This window comes from Camelus bactrianus, chromosome 13 (assembly GCF_048773025.1).
Source record: "Camelus bactrianus isolate YW-2024 breed Bactrian camel chromosome 13, ASM4877302v1, whole genome shotgun sequence".
In the NCBI taxonomy this organism is placed as follows: Eukaryota; Metazoa; Chordata; class Mammalia; order Artiodactyla; family Camelidae; genus Camelus; species Camelus bactrianus.
In genome coordinates this window covers 25,520,987-25,546,408 of record NC_133551.1, presented here as the reverse complement: position 1 = coordinate 25,546,408, position 25,422 = coordinate 25,520,987, and the positions used below count along the sequence as shown (strand labels likewise).

Genomic DNA, 25,422 nt, shown 5'->3' with positions numbered 1-25,422 from the left:
CCACATTTATTCTTTGAGAGAACTTTAATGGAAAACTAATCACTTGCTTTCCCTTTCCTGGTTTCTGGAACCGTGGCTACGTGCCTGGCACACTCAGTCCCCCTTCTGAAAAACGTGACCAGAAATAGGTTATCTTCCACAAGTAGTCAGGTTTTTTTTTTTTTTTTCTTTTTTTTTTGTCACCTGAGTGGGCCACCATGATACAACATATTAGCCCAGGAGTCTGCACCTAACCTAAGACAGCTTAGAAGCCACGTAGCAAAGACAATAGTGTCTAAGCTGTCCTGGAACAGGAGTGCTACCCAGTAGCATAGCCTCAAACTAGAGAGTGATGAACTGATACCATTAGAGCCTGTCTCTTGGGGAATTTGAATATGAAGCAGAGAGAGAAAGAGGGAACCATAGTGGGAGACCACAGAAGGAAACAGTAGTCAAAGGGGCAGAAGAGGAGAAAGGAGGGAGAGTGAGAATTGTGTTGCCGAGTCTCTGGAGTAAGGGCTGTTAGATTCTCTCTGTCAAGGGACAGGCAAGCTGTCTAGGTCACTAAGGCTGATACTGGTGCTCCAGAACCACGGCTATATCCAGTACGGTCAAGGGCTCTGAAAGAATTTTCCCACTGGACACCTTCCTGGCTTCTCTTTTTCCCATGTAGCTTTATGATAAATCCCCATTATATGAGGTAGCCTCTTTATCACTGTCCCATTGTACAGACAGCCCCTGAACAGTCAGGGGAGTTAGAGGCAACCACCCTTTGCACAGTTGAAAATCTGCTTATAACTTTAGAGTCAGCCCTCCAGTCCGTGGTTCCACCACCACGATTCAACCAACTGCAGATAGTGTGGCACTGAAGTATTTATGGAAAAAAAAAATTTGCCTATAAGTGGACCTTCAATGTTCAAACCTATGTTGTTCAAGGGCCAAATGTAATCTGTAAAAACTCAGGTAATAAACTTCTGTTACTAACGAGCACCATTGTACAGCTTTTATAGCATTATCCCTGCAAACACATGTAACTTCATACCACAGCTGACAAGAGCCTAGCTGGATAACTCTGATGCCACTACTCATTTATCTATAGCTCAGGTACCCTCTAATTTATAGTCCCAAAGTCCTAGCGCTCTAGATTAACACCTGAGTTTGTTTCATTTCGTATTAACAATCATCATGCACAATTATAGAAACACTGCTTCTGTTAAATGTTGATTTTATCTTTATTTTTGTTTCTGAACCTTCATTTGTGTGAATAGCATTTAGTAAACTCTTGAGGAATATAGATGTGATTTTTACTGCCTTTGGAAGTAGACACTGTCCACGCCTCAGCCTTATCCCCTTGACATTCACTGTAAGTGTGTGCTGGACTGTTTGAGGGCCTCCTCTGAGAGCAGGAGTGTGCTCAGCCCCTCGTGGAGTCTGGGCAAGTACAGGAGACAGAACACACGCAGGAGCAGCTTTCATCCAATGATGAACGAGACCTGGCAAACAGATACACCAGCTTCCTGGTCCCTTTGGGTGGGATCACTCAGGTGGGATGTGTAGTATGTAGTCTGCCAGATGTTCCCAGTGGGACTGAGCCCTCGCTGCAGAGATTGGTATCGTACTCTTTAATACCCTGTATTGGCTTTCTTACCTTTCTTGTCTTCCTTCCCCACTGCTCTACTGATGCTTTCTGGAATTGCCTCAAGTATTTGTTTCAGGGTCTGTTTCTAGGGAACCCAACTGAAGATACTCTGTTGCCTTTCAATGTCATTTCATAGTTGGAAACTAGGCAAAGCTCTTATATACAAAATCCATACCATTTCCTTATTTTAAGAGTAATAAGTAAATCTCCTTAAGATAGTCTGAAATGAGGAGATGTAGTTGGCAAATCATAGGATCTCCCTCAAATGTGAGCAAATATCTTTTATCACTAGTTTTATTAAAGTATAAATACATGGAAACAAACATCTTAACACTTCCTTTTCTATTCTTTCCTAAAGTTAAACTAGAACATGTAATTTCTAATCTAGGGTATCATCTAGAGAAAGGACATGCTAACAGGATAACTGATTTTGTTATGCCCACTTCAACTGTCTCAGATACTTTAAAATATATAGTTCCAAAGTCCTAGAACTTTCTATTGAGGATATGTAAATTTCAAAATGACAAGTTTCTTTGTCATATATAAATACATATGTACAAAGAACTTACAAATCTGGAACACAACATAATAGTTTAATAATGATGATCTCAAAACCATGCTGAAGTCCACGGTGATATATTTAGTGAAAATAATTTGTACTAGTAAGTAAATTTTAACAACTTCATTGAGGAATAAGTGTCATATGTAATAAGCTGCACTTATTTAAATTGTAAAATTTGATAATTTTGGCATTGGTCTATAACCGTGAAACCACAACTGTGACTAAGTAATTGAACATATTTATGACTACCAAATTTATTTCTGCCCCTGTGTCATCTCTTTCTCCTGCTCCCCCATCCCCAGGCAAACACTGATCTGCTTCCTGATACTAGAGGTTACTAAGAATTTTATATAAATAAAATTGTATTCTTTATGTCTGGCTCTTTTTACTTGAAATAACTATATTGAGAATCATCCATATTGTAGCATGTAGTTCATTACTTTTTATTGCTGACTATTATTACATTATATAGATATACCATAGTTTGTTTATCCATTCACTTGCTGGCTTTTAGGTTGTTACCAATCTTTTTGTCTATCATAAGTAAGCTTTTATGAACAGTCAGGTACAAGTCTTTTGCTCTTATTTATTGTGGGTAAATGTAGGAGAGGAGTGGCTAGATCATATGTTAGTTACATGTTTTTCAGGTGTATTTGTTTAAGAAACTGTCAACTATTTTCCAAAGTGATTGTTCCATTTTATACTACTAATATCAGTGTAAAAGAATTCAAGTTCTTCTGTATCCTCATCAACATGTAGCCAAGCCAGTCTTTCTTATTTATGTATGTATGTATGTATTTATTTATTTATAATTTTAATAATTCTAATAGGTATGTGGTGGTGTCTCACTGTGGTTATAATTTTTATTTAACAAATAACTAATGGTGTTGCTTATCTTTTCCTGGGGTCATCTGATGTCTGTATGTCACCTGCCCATCTGTCTGTCTCTCTGTCTAATCTCTTTGTTGTTTTTTGCTGATGCTGTTGTTCAAAATGTCTGTTCAAATTTTTTGCCCACTTAAAAAAATTAGTTTGTTTCTTTCCTAATTACTGAGTTCTGAGGATTTTGTAGTCTTCCTACCAGTCTTTTTATCAGTATTTTATTAGCATACATTTTCTCCCAGTCTTTTGTTCCTCTTTTCATTCTTCTGATATTTTCTTTTGAAGTGCAGAAGTTGTTAATTTGATGAAACCAAAGTTATTTTATTTTTACAGATTATACTTTATCACATTTTAAAATTCTTAGCTAACTCAACATCCCAAATGTTCTCCTATATTTAATCTAAAATTTTCATAGTTTTCAATTTTATATTACAGTCTGTCTATAATCCTTTTTAAAATAGTTGTATATGGTACAACATGTGTAACTTGTTTTTTTATTTTCCTTATTCAGTTGTTTCTATATCATTTGTTGAAAAGATTATTCTGTTTACCTGGGATTTTTTAAAATAGTTTATATGACTCTCCTTAAGATTTTGAACAGATGGAATACAATTATTTTAATTCTTATAATTAAGTAACAGCACAGGCGTTAGTCCTGGGAGGGCTTTTCCTTACTCTTTGCACGTTTGGTAACTATACTTGTTCCCTGTTGGTTGTTGGATATTTTTGAATTTCTATAAATACTTTTGAGCTTTATTCTGGGACTCAGTTATGTAACTTGAAAATAGTTTTGTCCTTTCAAAATTTGCTTCAAAGATTTGTTAAGAATGCCCAGTGTAGTGCTCAGTCTAAGGCTAATTACTCCCCTTTACTGAGTCGACCCTCTTGTGTACTCCACTGAATGCCTCGTGTATTGTGAAGTTTTCTTCCCGGTATTAGGGAATAAAATGGAGCTCACAGCATTTGCTTACCATCTCTCAAGGATCACCAGCTTTCATTTTTTTGATATCTGGTGCCTTAAAAAAAACTGTTTCATGTGTTCTCTCTGATGTTGGTTTATTTTAATAAATAGAGCAAATCTGGTTATTTTTAGTCAAGCATTTTGGCCAGAAATGGAAATCTGTAGCATAATGTTTAAAATGCTCATTTACTCTAAAAATATAATACACTAAATATTACATTAACACCCAAGACTCTTTAAACTTAAAACTTATATAAGGTATATATGTATATAGATATATAGTGGGCAAGTCTTATTCACAATTCATAGTATTGTTTATAAAATATCTCTATTTCAAATAATACTTAATATCATTAGGTCTTAAAATTTTAAATGAAATTGTATTTTGTCTATAGTTAAGATATTGTTATTCCTTTATGTCACTGTGAAAAAGTGTCTTTGATAGTTGCCATTTTTCTTTTCTTTCTTACTTTGTTTTTTGGGTCGGAGTTCAAGGCATAGCCCATGATTAAGGAAATAGAGAAAATAAAAGCTTCTGAGATTTTGAATCATTTTCAATTGATACCAGTATAATCCTATAGTAGAAATGTCATTAATAAGTGCTATGTATGTATTAAAACCTTCCATGACTGACCAAGAAAAGAAGATAGAAATTCATACTTTATAATTTTGACAATTCATTTTCATTTAGATCAAGTCTTTGTTAAACTTGCTTTTATAAAGGTAAGGACTGTTTTTTTCCCCTCATTTTTAGTTTTTTTAATAGATGCAGAGGAATGTTACTAGTCAGGGCTTCCTTTTCAACTTCTTGTGCTGGAGTTATAATATGAATACTTTATTAGTTGTCAACAGATTGGCTTGTAGACGTGTGCCTATGTTTCCTGTTTAAAACATTATGTCTCCCAGAAACATATTTGCTAGCTGGAGGCAGTCTGACATGTGCACATCTCTTGATGCCTGCAGTAATAAGCAACACCAAGTGTAGACAGGTAAAATGTGACATCACAAGAGCAGAATATGAGAATGAGCATTCTAAGGCACATATCACATTCAATATCTCTCATTTCTAGTAACAAATAATGTCAACAAGAAGCTCAATTATTTTGCTCAAATTGAAAAAATACAAAGTCAATAAATACTTTTAAAAATAGTCTTATTTAGGGAAACAATATTGCCTGAAACTGAAAAACTGAAGGCATGTGTCAGATTTTGACAGCATATTTTCCAGTATACCCCTTCAAACATAAAATCTAATCATGTTCACTCTTTCCCATGCCGTTTAATCCCTCTCCTTGATATAGCCTGCTTCCCCAAATGCTGTAATGAAAACCAGCGTTCATGGCAAAACTCAAGCCTCTCTGAGCTCCCTTATCTCTCATTAGTTGAACACAGCTTTGTAAAATTTTATTCCTTCAGCCCTCTCCTGTGGCCCAAGTGAAATTCAGACATCTATTGATATAAAAAATGTAAAGGGAATAGCAGGGTAATTTCCTCCCAAAGGAAATATAGTGCAGTTTAATAATATATTGGGAACATGTGGCCAGGTCAGCCTATTATTTATCCTTTTGGCTAAGCTATTTTATTTAGAAGTCAGCACAAATAAAACAACAGCATTCTATATAGAATTATTCACTTATCATTTACTAGTTTTTGTGTTAAAAAACTGAAGAAAATTATTTTCCATTTTTCCAACTTGATTTGCATTTGATTGAAATTCACCTCATAGAGGTTAGGAATAAAATGGAAAATATTTTGAAAGTACTGAAGTCAGTTTCCACATGAAATAATATAACATAATTTCTAATATTTAGACTTCTCCAGAAATAGAATAGACTGCCTGGTAAGTCAGGAAAAAGAACTGTTGAAAGAAAATTTTAAAGCACTGTCATATATACTGGAGAAGGAAGGACTTCTGTCTTTGGAAATCTCTGCCCTCTCATAGAGCTTTTTCTTCTGGAAATTTTTATCATATTATTTTCTAGATGTTATATGGGTATAGTTATAACTTTATCTGCCAAGATGCAACTAGAGAGTTGTTGACATGTTTTATTCATTTTTGTCCATCACAGAGCCTTGTGCATACCAGACTCTCAATATATTTAACTTACTAATGGTAATATTAGTGTATATGATTTATCAAACAATATCTTGTATACTTAGCATTGATTATTTTATGAATATTTATGAAAATCCTAGGAGGCAAGTACTGTTTTTTTCCTATTTTCATCAAAGAAAATAAACAACAGGGGTTTTACGTGCATGCATGTATGAATAAATATATAAATTAATTGCTAAATAAACATATGGATAAATGAATGTATAAACAGGAAATTGGACTAGATAATATATGAAATATATTCTGTGAATAAACATAAGAGCTTTATGTTCTATGTCTATGAATGTAAGAGCTATATATTAGTTTTATGAAATAATTTTATCATCACCAACCATGTAATTTCTCAATTTAGCATCCTTTACAATCTTTATCACAGGTGTATACATTAATAATTTCATCTTTGATGCTGTAAAAATGAAGAAGGATGGAGAGTGCAGAGATGAATTATGTGAAAATTAATACAAAATCTCCATATTCACGTTTACCAACAGAATTTTGGCTTTACTCCCAATTAAATTCCTTTCAGTAAACATTTAATGGGCCTCTGCAAGGTAATGAATAATACAATGAAACATTCTTATTACTTAGAGTTGTAGGTTGTAGACTCATGGAAATGGTCTCTCTTGGAGTTATATGTGACATCAAATTGCCCTGCTGATTTGTTTTTTATTGGATTACTAGTTGCTGGGTATCATTAAACAGCAAGAAAATGATTATCTACTGAAGACCAGTGTGATACCCTTTGACATAATGGAAAATAATGTGACCTTGTAGCAATGTTGATCTGCTCCTAGGGAGGGCTTTAGATATTTTTATTTTTCCTGTGTTATTAAGCATGCTATATTACAGTTTTATAAAAGCTATAGGATAAGTTATGTATGATTTTTAAAGGTTGAGTTTTTCATCTTCAAGAAAATTTCTTTCTCGTATCTCAGAAGGAACTAGAAGATTATTTGAAGGAAAATAAGATACTTAGAAACATAAATTACATAACAATTCAATGGAAGCATGAGCGGGAAGGAGACCGAAATTTGTCAGAAAATGGATTTTTTATTAAGCAAGTACCTTAATGTAGTCTCACTAAGATCAAAAAGTATTGCTTCTGATTGTCAAAGCTATATCACAATCTAAAATATAACTGTAAATTGAGACTTCTGCCACTTTACAACAAACATCTGTGTTTACTCCCATTGGTGTTTTAGGACCGCCATACATGCATTCACAGTTCTGTCCCTGTTTGCTCTGTGGATGTTGTCTTATCAAACTCATTGAGTTTCTTGTTTTCATCTCTAAATTGGAAAACGTTTTGCACTTAATGAGGCTGGCATAAATGTCAGATAATGAACGTGAAATGATTAGCACCAAATGCTAGAGATGTAGCTGATATTCATAAATAAATTTTTTATTTTTTCATTATTCAAATTTTTTACCACTTTCGAGTCCTAACTTCCATGAATTAATTTTTTAGTAGACCAGTCCACAGTAATGCTACTGTCTTCTGGTCACTTTTACCATATCTACCATATGTATTCAATTATTATTCTGAGTATTCTCATGGATTATTTATAACTCTTTCGTGTGCATTGAGCTTCAGGTAAAGAAGAGACTGTATAATCTGGAGGCACAGAAATATTTGGCCAAGATTTATTAAGTATGTGATCTCTAATAAGTTATTTTTGATTTTTTATTGAGGTATAATTGACCTACAATATCTTATTAGTTTCAAGTATACATCATGGTGGTCAATATTTATAAACATTTCAAAATATTCACCATGAGAGGTCTAGTTACCATCTGTCATCATACAAAGTTATTACAATATTATTGACTATAATTCCTTTGCCGTACATTATTGCATCCTCATGACCTATTTATTTTATAACTGGAAGTTTGTACATATTAATCCCCTTCATGTACTTGACTCACCCCCACCTCCCTCCTCTCTGTCAATCACTAGTTTATTTTCTCTGTGAGTGTGTTTCTCTTTTGTTTGTTTGTTCATTTGTTTTTGATTTTTTAGATTCCATACGTTAATGAAATCATACAGTAAATGTCTTTGTCTGTCTAACTTATTTTACTAAGCATAACACCCTTTAGGTCCGTTGGTATCGCAAATGGCAAGATTTCATCCTTTACTACAGTTGAAAAATATTCCATTTTATATATATATATATATACACACACACACACATATCTTTTTTATCCATTCACTTATAGATGGACATACGGTTTGCTTCCACATCTTGGCTATTGGCGCCAATATATATAGGTTTGCATATGTCTTTTTAAGTTAGTATTTTCATTTCCTTCAGACACCCAGAAAATAGAGTTGCTGGATCATATGGCAGTTCTATTTTTAATTTTGGGGGGACCCGCCATACTCTTTTCCATACTGGCTACACCAACTTACATTCCCACTAACATATATGAGTGTTCCTTTTTCTCCACATCCTTGCCAATATGTGTTATTTGTTGTGTTTTTGTTAATTGCCATTCTGACAGATATGAGGTGATATCTCATTGTGATTTTGATTTGCATTTCTCTAATGATCAGTGATTTTTTAACATCTTTTCATGTGTCTGTTGTCCATCTCTATGTCTCTCAGAAAAATGTCTGTTCAGGTCCTCTGTCCATTTTTTATTTGATTTTTTTTAATATTGAGTTGTGTGAGTTCTTTATACATTTTGATTATTAGCCCCTCATTGGCTATGTTGTTTGCAAATATCTTCTCCCATTCAGTAGGCTGTCTTTTTGTTTTGTTGATGATTTCTTTCACTGTCCAGAAGTTTTTTAGCTTGATATAGTCACATTTAAAAATTTTTTTTGCTTTTGTTTCCCTTGCCTGAGGAGATAGATCCAAAAAAAGTATTGATAAAACTGATTTCTGAGAGCTTACCACCTATGTTTTCTTCTAGGAGTTTTATGGTTTCAAGTCTTACTTTTAAGTATTTAGTTCATTCTGAGTTTATGTTTGTATATGATGTGGGAAAATGGTCCAGTTTCATTCATTTGCGTGTAGCTGTTCTGTTTCTCGAGGACCATTTATGAAGAGGCTTTCTTTTCCACATTGCATATTCTCCTCTTCTTTGTCATAGATTAATTGACCTTATAAGCTTGGGTTTATTTCTGGGCTCTCTATTCTGTTCCATTGAGCTATGCATCTATGTTTATGTCAATACTATACTATTTTGATTACTGTAGTTGTAGTATAGTTTGAATTCAGGGAGCATGATACCTCCAGCTTTGTTCTTCTTAAGATTGCGTTGGCTATTCAGAGTCTTTTATGATTCCTTACGAAATTTAGGATTATCTGTTCTAGTTTTCTAAAAAAAAAAAAAAAAACCATTGGTATTTTGATAGAGAATGCATTGACTCTGTAGATTGCCTTGTGTAGTATAGACATTCAAACCATTTTAATTTTTCCAATCCATGAGCATAGTATATATTTCCATTTATTTGTGTCACCTTTAATTTTTTTTCATCAATGTCATAGTTTTCAGAGTACAGGTCTTTCACTTCCTTGGTTAGATTAAGTCCTAGTTATTTTATTCTGTTGATGCAATTATAAAAGGGATTGCTTTCTTAATTTCTCTTTCTGATAAACACAAAAGATTTCTGTATTTTAATTTTGTATCCTGCAACTTTACTGAATTCATTAAGTTGGAATAGTTTTTTGATGCAGTCTTTAGGATTTTCTATATGTTGCCAGAGAAGAAACTCAAAAAGCGAAAAGGCTATCCCAATCAGCCATAAAGCATCAAGTAAAAGTAACCCAGAAGCAAATGTGGTTTCACCTCCTTGCTGCTGGGACCCCCACCTGAAAAGATAGACTAATGGATTGGCAAATCTACATTGTGCTGGTCAGCCTGTGGAAACACTTAAAACCCAAACAATAGTTTAGACCTGCTCCACCTGCTCCTTCTATCCCTGATAACCCACCTACTCCAGTTGAGGCCTTAGAGACAGTCCTATCCAGGGTGGGTGACCCTTTGGACTTTACTGGAACATCTGTGAGAGAGAGGATGAACAGTGAATGCACAACAGTTTAAAGATCCAGGCACTGCCTTAAAGTTTTGGGGAGTCGTATGATCAAGTAAGACATGCATTGTTTCAGAAACTGTAATTGACAAGATGTATGCCTACCTAACCTCTAACAACATGAAAAAGATACAAGTGTTTGTAGGGATTTGGGGATTTTAGAAGACTTGTATTCCCCACCTGGCACAGTGCTTTCGTCTTTTCTACTGCCTGGTAAAGAAAGGGCACATGTTGATTGGGAATCAGAGCAGCAAACCACCTTTGAGAAGGTAAAAATACTCGTGAGCAGATTACAGCTCTGGGCACCTCCTAAGCAGTGCTACCATTTGAGTTGGTTGTATCTGTGATTCCGGAAGTATGGGTTGGGCACTGTGGCAGAGACAACAGAAGGAAAGAGTATCACTAGGATTTTGGTTCCAGTTCTAGAATGGGACAGAAACCCAACGTACCCCCATAGAGTAACAGCTTCTAGCATCATACACAGAGCTCCTCCAACTACAGCCTTTCAAGAAGGAGCAGCATTTTGTCGTAAAAACCTCCCTGTCCTATCAGGGAGTGGGTAGAGAATGTCTTACATTGACCCACTTCTGCCATGGCTCAAACTCCCCCTTTAACTAAGTGGCATGCCTGTTTGCAGGAGAGGAGCACCTTGTCTTCCAGCCCTAGAAATGTGGGTGCTACTAGGCTGTGTAGATCCTCCAAATGCTGTTAGCCCTGTTCCTGTGGCAGCCCCTGGGGTCTGTAGAGAGGGACTGAGATAAATTCCCATCGATGCCTGGTGTACAAGTGGGTTTAGTCTGGGCCACCTTCCCACTGGACTACAATCACTATTCAGCCCAATATTGACACCATCTGGGTAGAAACAGGAACAAACTGCAATAACCAGTGAGTGATCACTCATGAGCTCTGGCCATTAACACTTTCCACTGACAGGTGGGCTGTTATAAAGGAATTAACCCTATGGCTTGGATAATGGGAAGCGGAGGGATGGATGATCATGAATAATCCCTCAGGCTCAGGGTGTGTGGAAAGACCCTGAGTTCACCGGCAAGAGCCTGAGGCAGTCCTCATTGTCTTTCACATCTCAGCTTTGAAGGAGCTGAAAATGCTGGCAGCCGGGAAGCTGATGCCCTAGCTCAGGTGTGAGCCTTTTGCAACTGACCCTTCAGTAGATACAGCAGATTGAGTACCTAGGAAAAATGGCCATGATAGCTCCCTGGTGAGATGGCATATTGCCAAATATGCCAGATTGCTCTTAAAATGCAGTAGTTTGGTTAATGCATTAACAGCAGGTCCTGTGTATTCTGAAAATATACAGGGCTACTGCCAGTGAAGTTCAGGGCCATCCACTGGAGTTCCCAACCAGTAAGGGATTCACAAATTGATTATATTGGCCCCTCCACCAAGTGAGAATTCTAAATATGCTTTAATTTGTGTGGACACTATGTCTAACCTAATCCAAATTTTTCTCATTGCCACACAAACCAGGCTGCCACCATGAGGGGATTAGAAAACCTGAGTACCAACTATGGATTCTCTCCTCATGGCATAGACAGTGACTGTGGGTCACATTTCAAAGGTCATGATGTGCAAAAATGGACAAAGGGACATGATGTTGAATGGAGGTTCCATCTCCCCTATAACCCACAAGAAGCAGGGTTGGTAGAAAAGAAAAATACAATATTAAAGCAGTGTATTAAATTACTATTAGGTAAAAACCACCTTGACTGGTTGGACACAAGCACTGTCCCAGGCTTTAATACATTTGAATGATCAACCAGTAGGGCCTGTTGCTCCATATTGCCAGACTGGGGACCCCTTCCGAGACACCCAATACTGTAAAGGTATGGAAGTGTCAGGAAACAGCCATTGCTCCAATTCTCACCCTGGAGTGCTAAGCTTTGATCACTAAGCCCCATCATGCCTGGGAGAGGCATTATCTACTGGAATTTGCAATGGAAAGTCCCACTCAGATGGGTAAGTTACTTCGCATCTCTGTGTAAGGGAGGATGACTCAGTCTCCACTAGGATTCGATTGTCCTGCTACCACTCAGATCTGTCAAAATGTACTATATCTAGAATGGAACATGCACCATTGAAAGAGAAGATGGGGGTCCTGATCTGGTATATCTTGTCCCCAGTCCATCTCCTCACATCTGATGGTGCTGCCTTCCCCAGCCAACATGAGTGGTATGCACAACCAGGCCAAGTTCCTACAACTGCCTATTCCCTCTCAAGGCCAGGGTGCACGTGCTGTTTCCACCGATACAACTATTTGACTACCATCTTTGTTCCCTCTGTTGGCCTGGGGGACATTATAGCCCATATAGCAGCCCCATACCCAGCAAGCCTTAAATGGTAGGTGACAAAGCCTGTCTTTACTGAACACTGACTTGTCTCTAATGAGAAAAGCTGTCCTACAAAATAGGATGGCCTTGGACCATATTACTACCTCACAAGGAGGCACCTGTGCCATTATCGAAACAGAATGTATCATCTTTATTAAATCACACAGCAATGCACATAAACACCCTGAGTGCTCCAACCTCCAGCCGAAGGGCTTTAATACATCAGCGGTTTGGATCACAGGGCTCTTGGTGGTAAAGAATAGTTATTTATTAGGGGACTCATTGTCTTAGTCTGTATTTTCTGTTGCATGTGCCTATCTGCCTCCCATGCAGCCAGATAGCTGCCAAATGAGCCACCTCCATGCCAGTGACAGCTTTGCTAACCATTCAGGGCACTTGCTGAAGAGGGGGACGTATAAGATTGTAAGAGCCAGTCACGAGGGGAAATGTTGGAGGAGGTGTCTGAGAGGACATGACAGCTGATTGACCCAGGAACTCGACCTTGAGAGAATAAGGTGTTTTTGAGACCACTGGGACTGAATATGTGACTGAGTCCAGTTAAGGCCTCTATATAATCTTTTAAGATTCTGGCAGGCAGGTGTGGAGATCTATTCATCTTGCAGCCACTCAAAACAAGCCTCCTATGTAAGTTCCTTTGTTTATTAAACCCATCTATCTGGAGTGGTCTGCCTCTTTGTTCAGTCTCGCCTTGCCATGTGTGTATGGGGGCCAATTTACCAACAAACCTATAAATCTGGCTAGAAATCTTTCGTAGTTCTCAAAGCCATTCTAATGACAGAATTGGTAGGAATAAAACCAAGATGGAGCAGAACTAGTAAGTGCAAAATAATTTTTGCACGTAGTCATTTTAATGTGATTCCAAAAGTTTCAAAGATTTCGTTGTTTTTCTTGTAACTCTAAAGACTAAACTTTTTTTCACAACAATCCCGCACTTCTCTATGTGATAATTCTCTCCTTATCTAACTTGCGCTTTAAATGCCTGTTCAGCCCTTTTGTGTTTCTGGATCCCTTCTGCTCTGTTTAGCTTGGAATCCCTCTCCTGGATTTGTTCTTAGGATCTGATAACTGGAAACCTATTCTAGCTTGGAGCCCCTAGAAGACTGTTTGGTGATAGGCTGTGTGTAAACACCTTATTTGCAAACACACTCCCAGAAATGAAAAACAAGGGAAAGAGAAGAATGAGTCAGGGAAAAAGGGACAGAGAATAGAGTGTTTCCAAGCTGGCCACAGCGCTGTAACAAGCATAACTGATCACTTGTTTTTATGGGAGTCTTCTGAGAGGCTGTATAAACTATTGTTTTGTTTTGTTTTGTTTTTGAACAGGGCATCTTGGGAGAGTAAGGAATTGTTGTGGTGGCTTTGTCAGCCACATTTCAGAAGCAAGACAAGTGCTAGAAGCCGAAGTGGTATGAAATAGTGAGTATACTGGCCATTCTTGGTCTGACCAACGTGGCTTCGGCTTCTTCACTACTGTGATGCCTACTTTGATCTCTTAACCACTCCTACGCCACTCCTAAAGTATAAAATATGACAGTGTACTTAATATTATAATTGGATTTTCTCCTTAATATATAGCAAATTGCTTATGTGCATGAATCATAGGTTCTGATAGCAGAAATTGTATCTCATGTTTCATGAGGTGGCATGAGAAAAATTTGAGAATAATTCATAAAACCACACAAAAAAATAAAACCACATGGTAAATAAAAGATCCATTTATCTCAGTGTTTGTAAAGAATCACAGTCATAGGCAGACAGCAACACTTTCCTAGGAGATAATAACTATGTTCTATTCTTTCACTGTTGATTGCAGAATTGAATTGACAGAACGTGAACATTTATTTAATTAGATACTATGTTATTTAGTTAGATTATTGTATTAGTTTTTTATAATGATCATTATAAAACCAATAGTTACAAGTAGAGTATAAAATGGTTCTAAAGGAACTTTAACTATATGTAGCCATTTAATTCAGTGTCTAAGCGGTCCTTGGCAGGGAGCACACAACACAAATTGTTGGAAAACTGAAAGTTCGATTTTATTCTCTGTTTGGCAGTGGTGTAAATAGTTATAATTTATTAATTTATTATTTATCAATATTATTATTACAATCCTTTCTTCCCATTAAATGAGTGCATACTTCTGAGCTGTGGTCTAACCCCTTTATTATAAAGTGGGGTGTGTGTGCCATTTCCTACTTATAATTTAGCAGACCCTAGAGGAATCAAGGAGATGAATTACTTCTCTTCTCCTTACAGAATTATTTTGAGGAAAGTTGTGATGATAATAATTACAGCATAAAATAAGTACATGACAAATGGTGAAAAATAAGAATTGGTCCACAAATAAAATGACAATAATCATTCTCCACTTCTACTTCTGAATATGCTGAATATTCTTATGTGCTGGTACATGAAGTCAGTCACAAATGTAATCTGGACTATAATCTTTAGGATATTTGTTTTATTTTATCCATTTTCTCATGACATTTTAAGAATATATAGTGCAATACAAAAAAGTCCTTTCTTATAAGTGCACATTTTAATGAAAAATGTTATAAAGGCCCTGAAGAAAAAAAAAATCACAAAAGAACTACAAATGGCCTCTAAGCAGATAGAAATGTATGCAATTTTACTGGTAACTGAGTGAACAAATGGACCAAAAAAAATTCAGTCGCAAGTGGACAAAAAAAAAAATATCCTCCTATTTTCCATATCAGAAGAGTTTTGTATGGTTGAATGTGTGGAAATGAACCCCTCCCACACAAGTGCTAATGGTGGTGTAAATTATTTTAGTCTTTTCAGAGGGAAATTCACAGTGCATATTTTAAAAATCTTAAAATTGTCTTATTTTTGTTTCTAATAAAAATTAACCATAAGCAATAAAGTTTTGACTACTTTGATGTTAGTTTTCTCTTTTTTAAAATAATAGCAAACATTTTGGGTAGCTATAGGAAATTAATAGGGCTATTCTTCATACTAAAATACTGTAATATCATTAAAATGATTGCATAGTAGAACATTTAATGAAATGAAAATATATTTATGGCATAATTTTAGCAAAAAGATAAAATTAAAATTCTAAATATTGTCATCCTAGATTTAAAAGTTACATATAAAATTGCCAGTGTTAATTAACTGATTTGCCAATTCATTAATTGAACAAACATTAGTCACATATTATGTGTGAGTTATGCACGTGTGATGAAATTATGGGTTCCTATATTTTCTTTTTCCTTTATCAACATTTTCTAAATTCTCTACAGTAAACATGTGTTATGTATTACTATCACATTAGAGAAACAATATTTATGAACCAAAAGAATATTAAAATAATTTTAGTTTATGATTTAACTATAGTATACTTTAAGTTATACTAAATTGAGAATGTCAGCCAGTCTCCAAAAATGGCCACATATCCCAGTATCCAAGCTCATGTTCATGTATAGCTCCCTACATTTGAATCTGGGTTTGTCCTGTAATTTGCTTTTGACCAAAGAGTGTTGTGGAAGTGGTGATGTGTGACTTCAAAGCCATGAGAAACTTACAGCCTCTACCTGAGTCTTTTTAAACTCTTGTTTTGGGGACTCTCCCCCTTGAGACACTCTTCTGAAATCAGTTGCCATGCTGTGGGAGTGGCTAAGTGTAGGCATTCTGGTTGGTAGCCCCTGTTGGACTTTGAACCAGAAGCCAGCATCAACTGTCAAACATGTGAGTGACCATGTTAAATGCCCAGCCCAGCCAAGTCATCAAATACCTGCAGCTCCTGTTGACCTCTGGCTAAAATGGCATGAAAATCCCCAAGCAAGAACTACCTAGCTGAGATCAGTCAACCCACATAACCATGAGAGATTTGAATAAATTTCTGCTTGAAACCACTAAGATTTAGGATGATTTGTTACCCAGTAACCAGAACAGAAAACTTCTCGACCTAAAATACTTAATAAGTCTTTTGTAGCTTAATGTGATCAGTCTTCTGAACGCCTCTTAAAACAGATCTACCATTGCTTCTCCTCTTCAGATCCACATTAAGTGCTTTCTACATATATGAAAGGCTTTTTTCATCCTTCCTCCCTTACCCTCATACAGGTATCCATATCTACTACTGAATATTCTGTAGGATTTAGAAATATTCAGGACTATTTAAAAACAGTTTATGAAGTAGAGGAGAGGCAGCTTTTTGAACTTCTGTTCCAAGAATCCCATTGGCTTTCTTTTTTGAGTACTCTGTGAGAAAAGCTGCGCCTTCTTCTTACTACTTCCCAGACTCCATCTTATCTAGTAGTCTTACAGGCTTTTAAAATACCAGAATACTTCAAGGATCAGTTCTCAGACTTCCTCTCCTCTTTCCTATATCTTTATGGCTTCAAATACCTTCTATATATGGAAAAGATGAATCTGAAATATATATATAACCGACTTGGACATTTCCTCTGAATTTTTAGATTCATACTAAACCAACCATTTCAATTTCACACTTCCATTTCACTGTGAAAATGAAATATACGGAATTGAATTCCTAAATTCCTGATTCTCTCCACCTACCAACTACCAACACAACAAAGTTGCTCCTCTTGCGTAATTAGCAATTTTAATAAATAGCAACTCTGTTCTTCCAGTTGCCAAACCAAAACTTTGGGAGCCATACTGGACTGCACTTTTATTTTTCCTCACATAAGGCATATCTCGTTTTATTGCACTTCACTTTATTAAATTGCAAAGATACTGTTTTTTATAAATTGAAGGTTTTGGCAACACCGCATCAGGAGAGTGTATGCTGCCATTTTTCTAACAGTATTTGCTCACCTTTAGTCTCTGTGTCAGATTTTGCTTATTTGAACAGTATTTCAAACTTTTTCATTATTGCTGTGTTTGTTATGGTGATCTATGATCAGTGACCTTTTATATTACCATTGCAAAAAGACTGCAACTTGGGAAGGCTCAGATGATGGTTAGCATTTTTTTAGCAATAAAGTATTTTTTTATTTAAGGTTTGTACATTGTTTTTTTAGACATAATACTATTGCACACTAAATAAACTATAATATAGTGTAAACATAACTTTCATATGCACTGGAAAGCCAGAAAATTCAGGTGACATTTATTGTAATATTCACTTTATTGTGGTGGTGCAATTTCTTTGTCCAGGCATCCTAATTGTTTTCCAGCTTCCCATAGCTGCCTCTGCCCTCACAGCTCTCTCCACAAAATGCAAGGGATATCCTAACAAAAATAAAATCATCTTACTCCACTGCTTAAAACTATTTGAGATTTCAATTTTCACTTAATAAATGCCAAATTCTTTATAGTGGTTCTAAGGATCTATTCAACTGAAATTGCCACTACCTCTTTAACGCATCTCCTGTGTGCCCACCCCTCATGCATCCCAGTCCAGTACCACTAGTCTCAACCTTGTTTCTTGACCTCACCTAGTAGACTCCTGTCTCTAGGTCTTTGTACTCCATTTCCCTCTGCCTGCAATGCTTTTCCTGCTGATGTTTGTATAGTTTCCTTCCCCATTTACCTTCAGTCTCTTTTCAAATTCTGCCTTTTGAATGGTATCTCCATTTACCATCTTAAATAACAGTAATAATGAAGATGATTATGAAATGATGATGATAACAATAGCAACATTTTTGTGTTATGACATTATGTATTAGTCCCTTTTCTAAACATTTCATAAGTTTTAAAATTAAATAATATCCCTTAGGTCACATTTAGGCATTATGACTTGTGTCAGCACTCTTAATCATTTTGCTGCATCACTTTTCAATAAGATACCAACACATCTCCCTTCTTTGGCATTTTTTTTTATCCATTTCACCACGTTTAACTTTTCTCTAAAGCTTTTGGTGCCTACCATACCAAATTTTATTGCCTCTTCCTCAATCCTCCAAAAACAATGTAATTTCTGTGAGTGTTTGGACTTTGTTTTGTTCACCACCATATCCATATCACCTACAACAGTATAGCAGACACTCAATAAATATTAGCACATTTTCCTTAATCCCTTGGTGTGCTTTCTCTACTTTGTTCAGTTGTTTAAACATGCTACTCAGTGGTATTTTAAGACCCCTTTGGACAAGTGCTGCTTCCTCTTGCCTGAAATACTCTTTTTTCACAATATAATAATTTCTGTTCATACTCAGACCAAGTTTATTCCTATGTACACCCTGTGCCCTGACTTTCATCATCTGTATCATGCTCATAATTATTTGATAACTGTATTTCACAATGGAACATAGGATTCCTATGTTGTTCCTCTTCATATCCCTCTGTAGATTTTAATCAAATGGATGAGGGACTCTACCAAGGGTTGAATGACTTAAGACCAAGTAATAGAGAAAGGAATCTTGGTGCTCTGGATCATTAAAATGAACTAGCAATTTGTTGTACTTTTATTTTCGGAGAAATCTTTTAATGATCTTGATTTTTTTCTCAAAAGTTCCTGTTGAAACAGTGCCTATCACATAGGATACATTTAAATATTTATTGAATGAATAAATAAATGTGTTTTTAAAGGTGCATACAAATTAAGAGTTTTGTCCATATAATTGTTACATGTGCATTTTGTTTGCAAGTATGTCTGTTTGGTGAATTTCCAGACTTGGTGATTGATGTTTGTTTTTTGGATGGATATTCTTCCCATGAGAGACTTTAGTAAAGTAATAGAATAAGAATGTATTTTGGAATTATTATGATTTAGCATAAACTCTACTTTATATTTGAGGTACTTGATGAATATATGTTTTTATTTAATTGAGGTAACATTGCCTTATAGCATTATATGTTTCATGCATACATTATATTTCAACTTCTGTGTACACTGTAGCATACTCACCACCAAAATTTTAGTTTCCATCTATTACCATGCAGTTGACCCCCTTTATTTATTTTGCCCTTCCCCCAAACTCCTTCCCCTCTGATAACTACTAATCTATTTTCTATGTCTATGTATTTGTTTTCATTTGCTTTATTTGTTCATTTCTTTTTTTAATATTCCACATATGAGTGAAATTATACAGTCCTTATCTTTTCCCATATGACTTATTTGACTTAGCATAATACCCTCAAGGTTCATCCATGTTGTCACAAATGGCAGTGTTCCATCTTTTTTTTTTAATGGCTGAGTAATATTCTCATGTGTGTGTGTGTGTGTGTGTGTGTGTAAAACTTCTTTATCCATTCATCTGCCAATGGGCACCTCTATATTTGGGGACAACCTATAGGGAAAGATGAGTGTTGTGATTTTTTTTTTTGGTCAACATAAATATAGAGAAATTGATAGCTGATTGGGAGCAAGATTTGGGTATATTTTGTCCCTTATCTAAATAATAGAGCAAATGCTCTTATTATTGTTTACTTATATGTAAATTTACCTATATGTCTATTAGCTATACATATACACACAGTGATAGAGGAATAAATAGATACCCTATAAAATGTATCTATAAATTATTTTTCTAATTCTAGACATGGAGATTTTGTGAAAAAAGGAAGACTGTGTAACATCTATATTACTGGTATAGAAATACACTGTGTATTCAGAAAGTTTTGGGTTATATAGAAAGAGATTTAATGGAAGAAAGGTCATGGAATGAAAGATTAATTATCAAGATCTTCAAAGGGACTTTTAATTTAAAATATATTTAGACAATACTTTTGAATATAACTGACTAATTTTAATGATTACATCTGATAAAAATTTAGACAATTGTAATTCAAAAATGCAGCTTAATATTTGATTCATAAGGCATTTTAGCTAATGTTTGTTCATCAGCTACTTGCTATTCAGTGAACAGCTGTACAAAACTTATTAAAATTCAGAGTTTAAGACTACTCCCACTATGCATGATGTCATGTATAGAAACAATATGGAGTAATCCAAATGAGGCAGTTAATGTGAAACAGCATAAACCCACTGAGAAGAACTGTTTTAATTAAATGCCACTTAATTATTATAATTAGATTCTAAATAATTTCATAGAATATGTCACTGTGAATTCAGTTACTTTTGGTGAGTGCATGAAACAATCCTAAAATTTAAATGTAAAGATTTGCTTAGAAAATTCTAACTGATCATAATTTCAAAAATCAGTATTTCCTAATGTTTTATATTTCATTTCTCTGGATTTAAGTTTGTTTACATACATACAGAAGCATGACACCAAGTAATATATTTGAATACAGTGCAATATAAAATATTCTGTTTGTATTTGTTATTTACTAATCAAAGGTACTAGTGTTAGTCTTAGTTTGCAAAGCTTTCTTTCCTTATAAACTTTATTTTTTATGTAAGTCCAAAGGTGTTTTTATGATTGAGATTAAGTTTTTTTTTTTTTAAAGTGACCTTATTGCAGATAAATTCACAAAGCTATTGCAATGTCTTCATATCTAAATATCAGTGGCTTAGAGTTCAGAAAACTTTTCTCTACGGGGAAGTTCAAATTTTGTAAAATGTACATCAACAAATTCAGCACCCTGATTTTTTCAACTAATCTCATATTTTTGATATTCATGAAATAAATTGTTCACCACAAAAATAAGCATGCATCGTAAGTGGTATAACATCAGAGAAGGAATGAGTATACCTCCAAAAAATGGACCTAGAAAGTAAAGGATAAAATTTGGAAGGTGGAATTCAATCTGAGATTGGGAAATTTATGAGAAGTAGAAAGAATCTGTCATATGATATTTTCACTTACACAGCCTAAAATATATTACTGTAAATAACTTTAGGATGGTTGGGGTCTGGATCAATATGGTGGAGTAGGAAGATCCTAAACTCACTACCTCCCACAGGCTTGCCAAAATTACAATTACAGAGCAACTATCTCTGAGAATGACCTGAAGAGCAGTAGAACAGACTTCCACAACTAAAGATATGAAGAAGGAGCCATAATAAAAACAGTAGGAGGGGTAGAGATATGGTCTAGTCACGACTCACACCTCCAGCACAGCAATCCACGTGCAGGAAGAAAATCACAATCACAGAGGTCCTCCCCTAGGAGCAAGGAGTCTGATAACCACATCAAGCTCCCCAGCCCAGGGATCCTGCAATGGAAAGATAAGCGTCCAAAATATCTGGCTTTGAAAACTATCAGGACTTACATTAGGGAGAACCAAAGAGCTATAGGAAATCTAGACTCCTCTCTTAAAGAGGGCATGCAAAAACTCTCACTCCAAGTCCCAGTGCAGAGATAACAGTTTGAAAGGCACAGGGGTAGGTCGACTTGCTTGTCTTGGAGAGCATTCTGAAGAGGAAGGCAGCTGGGACTCCCTCACTCCTGGGGACTGAGACACTTGGTGGCAGCCATTTTTGTGATCCCATTCTACCGTGCAGAGATGGCTCAGAGGTGAATTCTACCAAAAATTTAGAATTATTATCTATCTTCCTCAAACTATTTTTTTAAATTGAAGAGAAAGGGTCACTCCCAAATTTTTTCCAAGAAGCAAGCAGTAACCTAAAACCAAAACCAGACATAGACACTACAGTAAAAGAAAATTACAAGCCAAAATCCCTGAAGAAAATAGATGCAGAAATCCTCAACAAAATATTAATGAACTAAACTCAAAATACATTAAAAGAATCATACATTTAAGTAACCTTTGTCCCAGGGATTCAAGGATGATTCAGTATCTGCAAATCAATCAACATTATATACCACATATATAAGACAAAAGATAAAAATTATATGGTCATCTAAATCTATACAGAAAAAACATTTAACAAAAATTTAACATCCATTTTTGATAAAAACTCTCAACAAAGTGGGTCTGGAGGCAGCTCACCTCAACATAGTAAAGCCATATATGACAAACCCATAGCTAACTTCATACTCAATAGAGAAAAGCTAAAAACTTTTCTTCTAAGATCAAGAACAAGACAAGGTTACCCACTCTCAACACTTTTATTCAACATAGTGTTCGAAGTTCTAGACACAGCAATCAGAGAAGAAAAAAAAAGATAAAAGGAAAGGAAGAAGTAAAACTGTCCTTGTTTGCAGATGGCATGATACTGTATATAGAACACCGCAAAGACTCCTCCAAAAAACCATTAGAACTAATGAGTGAATTCAGTAAAGTTGCAGGATACAAAATTAATATACAAAAAGCTATTGCATTTTTATACACAAAGAACTTGCAGAAAAAGCAAAAAAAAATCTGTTTATAATTGTATCAAAATAAGATAGACTCATACTCTGAAAACTGTAAGACACTAATGAAAGAAACTGAAGATGACACAAATAGTTGGAAAGATATACCATACTGATGAGTTGGGAGAATTAATATGGTTTAAATGTCCATACTACACAAGGCAATCCACAGATTCAATGCACTCCCTGTCAAAATGCCAATGGTATTTTTCACAGAACTAAAAAAAAAAATCCTAAAATTTGTATGGACCCACAAAAGACCCCAAATACCCAAAACTATCTTAAGAAGAATAAAGCTGGAGGTTTCACACTCCCCAGTTTCAAACTATACTATAAATTACAGTAATTATAATAATCAAAACAGTATGGTACTGGGGAAAAAAAACATACATAGATCAGTGGAACAGAAAGAGAGCCCAAAATGAACCCATGCTTATAATGTCAATTAATCCATGGCAAAGCAGGCAAAAATATAAAATAGGGAAAAAGACATTTTCTTCAATATATGGTATTGGGAAAACTGGACAAATGGAAAAGAATGAAATTGGACCACTTTCTTACAGCATATTAAAAAAATAAATTCAAAATAGTTTAAAGACTTAAGTGTAAGACTTGAAACCATATATCTACTAGAAGAAAACATAGGCAGTAAACTCTTTGACATTGGTCTTAGCAAAAATTTTTTTGATATCTTCTTGTTTCTTCAGATAAGAGCAACAAAAGCAAAAATAAACAAATGGGACCACATCAAACTGAAAAACATTTGCACAACAAGGGAAACTACCAACCAAATGAAAAAACAGACTACTGAGTGGGAATATCCAATACAGGATTAATACCCAAAATATACAAAGAACTCATACAACTCAATATCAAAAAAGCAAGAAATCCAATTTAAAAAATTGGGCAGAAGATGTGAGTAAACATTTTTCTAGACATACGTATGGCCAACAGACACATGGAAAGATATTTAATATAACTAACTACCAGGGAAATGTGAATCAAAACCTCAATGAGATATCACCTCATACCTGTTATAACGGCAATTATCAAAAAGACAATAAATAAGTTTGGTGAGTTTGTGGAGAATTAAGAACTTTCATGTACTCTTGTTGGGAATGTAAATTGGTATAAACCACTATGGGAAATGGTATGGAGTTTCCTCAAAAAATTAAAAATAAAACTGTAACAGTTCCACTCCTGGGTATCTATTCTAAGAAAATGAAAACACTAATTTGAAGATATATGTGCCCTCCTGGGTTCAACATAGCATTATTTACAATAACCAAGACATGGAAGCAACCTAAGTCCTCATCAATAGATGAATGGATGAAGAAGTGCTGTATGTATATATACATATATGCAGTGGACTATTACTCAGCCATAAAAAAGAACGAAATCTTGCCATTTGTGACAACATAGATGAATCTAGAGGGTATTGTTGGGAATGTAAATCAGAAAAAGACAGATACTGTTTACTATTTCACTTTTATGTGTAATCTAAAAATACAAAACAAATTAACAAATAAAACAAAGCAGAAACATACTCAGATACAGAGAACAAAGTTGTCATTGCTGGAGGGGAGTGGGCGGAGGAATTGACAAAATGTGGAAGTGGATTATGAGGTACAAACTTCCAGTCTTATAATAAATAAGGTAGGGCATGGGGAATATAGTCAAAAGTATTGTAGTATCTCTGTATAGTGACACAAGGTTAGCAGACTTACTGTGGAGATCATTTCATAATGTATATGAATGTTGAACCGCTGTGTTGTACACCTGAAACTAATGTTGTATGTCAACTATACTTCAATAAAATATAACATAAAATAACACTAGAACAAAAATCAGATTAAAAACAAATTTCTGGCCTGATTCAAGTAAAGAAGGGAATACATGTATTTTGTATAATGACTTTAAAATTCACATTTTCTTCCTTATTCCTTCTGCATTTAGGATCTCTTTCAAATGTACCTTTTGTATTCCTGTCACTATGGCCATTACTCATCCAGATGAATCTGTGGAGGGGACAACTTCCTAAATGTATAATTACAGTGGCCATACCTTAAGGGCTGTGCTTGAACTGAAAACGACTTCCTAGTAAATCAGAGGTGGGAGGTGAAGGGATTCTAAAGCAAGAGCTTTTATAATGCATACATTGTAAGTCCTCCCTTCCTACCTCTTGTCATTTTTCCTTCCTTCCTCCCTACCTCCCTTTCTTTCTTCCTTTCTTTTTTCTTTGAATTCTTCTATCATCCCTTCCTTCCTCCCTGTCATCACATCTGTTTCCCGTATACCCTTTCGGCCTTCTTTTCCCACTTTTAAGGAGCCCTGCTGAATTGCCCCACTTGAATAATCAAGGATAGTTTCTCTGTTTTAAGATCAGCTTTATTCCACTTGGTCTAGTGCATTCCCAGGTTCTAGACATCTTTGGCAGGGGCAGGGGCATTCTCTCTACCACAATGAACACCCCATTGTACTTATTTTTCTTACATTACTTCACCACCAATTCTTATGGGATATAGAGTTGAAAGAAGGAACTTTTTAAAACCAAGAAGGTGGAATTTTTTTTTTTTTCATTTTAAAACTTATTTATAAATCATTTAAAATGTATTGAAATTGATACTATTTTCTTGGCTTATAAAATAAAATAATTTGTGAGATACAAATCCTCCACTGATGTGGCATTTGCCTAGAAAAGCTAAATCCCCGGTAAAA

The 25,422-nt window shown here is 35.2% G+C and overlaps 1 long non-coding RNA gene across 1 annotated transcript in view; it reads left to right on the top strand.

Annotated features, from left to right (window-relative positions):
• Window positions 1-25,422, top strand: part of LOC123619251 (uncharacterized) — a 180,563-nt gene that overhangs the window by 45,854 nt on the left and 109,287 nt on the right. Inside the window, exon 3 of the long non-coding RNA XR_006727799.2 lies at window positions 13,871-13,963. This is a non-coding gene — a long non-coding RNA (uncharacterized LOC123619251). The remainder of the gene's footprint in view (window positions 1-13,870; window positions 13,964-25,422) is intronic.